Source organism: Centroberyx gerrardi, chromosome 15 (assembly GCF_048128805.1).
Source record: "Centroberyx gerrardi isolate f3 chromosome 15, fCenGer3.hap1.cur.20231027, whole genome shotgun sequence".
NCBI lineage: Eukaryota > Metazoa > Chordata > Actinopteri > Beryciformes > Berycidae > Centroberyx > Centroberyx gerrardi.
This window is the reverse complement of record NC_136011.1, coordinates 27,065,093-27,067,592: the sequence shown is the minus strand read 5'-3', so window position 1 is coordinate 27,067,592 and position 2,500 is coordinate 27,065,093. Positions and strand designations below refer to the sequence as shown.

Here is a 2,500-nt window from a genome sequence, read left to right as displayed (position 1 = left end):
ACCCCTGGGAGTCCCAGGACCAGACTTTGGGAACCATTTGCCAAGCAGAAACACCATCTCTCCTTGACTTTGTTTTGATGGGAATTTTTCAGTCTGACCATTGAGATCTGGTGTTTTCCGATGTCAACACTGTGTGCCCTCACTTGAGGAAAATGTGATTTATGTCTCTCATGACTGTATTTATTGAGGCCTTGCACTGAATACTGAGCTAACCGAATTACAACGTGATATCTTCACATACATTGTGAACCCGGCTCCCTCTGCACAGGTTCCCACAGAGGCTCCCATCTGTCTTTGATGCGAGAGAAATCAGATTTGTGTGCGACTGGACATGTCGCTTAATGCATTCTGGCTTCAGCGGATGACAAAGGTCGCTTTCAAATGTCAAGCGGAGCTGGAAGCCTCGTGACCGAAGAGAAAGTTCTTCTGCGACAGATGAGGACAGGGAGGTCAGTTTAGGACCAGAGGACATGTCCCACTGTCCAGGGTTTAGCCTGGCCCAGCCTGCTCTAACCATAACTCTGGACAACTAGCTAGTCAGTTAGTTAGTTAGTTAGTTAGTTAGTTAGTTCGTCAGTTAGTTAGTCAGTTAGACAGTTAGCTAGTCAGTTAGTTAGTCAGTCAGTTAGTCCGTTAGTTAGTTACTCAGTCAGTCAGTTAGACAGTTAGTCAGTCAGTTAGTCAGTGAGTTAGTCAGTCAGTTAGTCAGTTAGTTAGTGAGTTAGTCAGTCAGTCAGTTAGTTAGTTAGTCAGTTAGTTAGTGAGTTAGTTAGTCAGTCAGTTAGTTAGTTAGTCAGTTAGTTAGTGAGTTAGTTAGTCAGTTGGTCAGTTAGTTAGTCAGTCAGTTAGTCCGTTAGTTAGTTACTCAGTCAGTCAGTTAGTCAGTTAGTTAGTGAGTTAGTCAGTTAGTCAGTGAGTTAGTCAGTCAGTTAGTTAGTGAGTTAGTCAGTCAGTCAGTTAGTTAGTTAGTTAGTCAGTTAGTTAGTGAGTTAGTTAGTCAGTTGGTCAGTTAGTTAGTTAGTCAGTTAGTTAGTTAGTGAGTTAGTCAGTCAGTCAGTCAGTTAGTCAGTTAGTCAGTGAGTTAGTCAGTCAGTTAGTCAGTTAGTTATTGAGTTAGTCAGTCAGTTAGTCAGTTAGTCAGTTAGTTAGTGAGTTAGTCAGTCAGTTAGTCAGTTAGTTAGTGAGTTAGTCAGTCAGTTAGTCAGTTAGTTTGTTAGTCAGTTAGTTAGTGAGTTAGTTAGTCAGTTAGTCAGTGAGTTAGTCAGTCAGTCAGTTAGTTATTGAGTTGGTCAGTCAGTTAGTCAGTTAGTTTGTTAGTCAGTTAGTCAGTTAGTTAGTTTGTTAGTCAGTTAGTGAGTCAGTGAGTTAGAACTTGGTCAAACCTGGTCTAACCCTAACCATGGACAACTAGTTAGCCAGTTTCTTCACTATCTTTAGCAGCAGTTCAAACCTGATATTCACAAAATGGCCAAACACAAGCTCCCATATAAAGGATTAATGGCCATTTATTCTACATATGTAGAACATTTCCTGTATATGAGGGAAACATTTTGCGCAGCATTCAGCTTTGACTGTAAACCGGATCATTTTGTTTCACAACTTAAGCCACTGGGAGATGAATAAGAATGAAACCCAGCATTTGTTTCGGTGTTCTCCCACCGTAGGTCTGGAAAACTAAAGAATAATTTCAGGTGCACGAGATGTGTGCTTGGTATTTTCAGAACCAGCTGCTGTTTTACTTAGCTAACTACTGCTTTAGACGACGATAACCGTGATGCTGTTTTGTGTTGAAGCCAGGCTTACTCACGCTGCTGATGATGATACGGCCGTGTTGTGTAGCAGTTTGTCGACACAGCGCACCATCTTCTCTCTAAGTGATACTGTACTTTGCATCTCATTTTATGTGCATTTTCTGCATGAGCAGTGGTGCACAAATCTACATCAAAGTGTCTGACTGTACTGTGCATATTTGGCGGTGCTGTGCTGATTCTTAGCGCATGACTTAAAACGACTTAAAAATACTCAAAACAGGTCCTTTTCAAAATAAGATATTTATAGATAATATTAATTACATCATTTAGGAATGTGTGGCCATAATATAAAAACATGGACTGTTTTACATCAAACAAGGACAGGCAGTTCAGTTCAGGTAAGCTTTTATCACGTTTTATCTATTTTTATCTGAGCTAATGGCTAGAGAGGTATGGCCGGAGTACACAAACACACACACACACACACACACACACACACACAACATAAAATTCTCCTCATTCCAATTTGCAATCAAGCCAACAACTCTTAAAAGTAAGATATAGCAAATCTAATTACATCTCTTTTCCATACACAACATATTTATGTGACTGGGTGGGTCAGTCCAGATGAAGTTATGACCATGTGTGAGGATTCATGATTCATGCTGATTGAGTTACAGCTGGACCTGACTGACCTCCAGCAGCAGCAGCATCCTCAGGGCTTCTGCACACTGAGATCTGACATTTTA

The 2,500-nt window shown here is 40.8% G+C and overlaps 1 protein-coding gene across 1 annotated transcript in view; it reads right to left on the bottom strand.

Annotated features, from left to right (window-relative positions):
- Positions 1-2,500, bottom strand: part of acoxl (acyl-CoA oxidase-like) — a 42,314-nt gene that overhangs the window by 19,163 nt on the left and 20,651 nt on the right. The gene's annotated exons all lie outside the window — the stretch shown is intronic.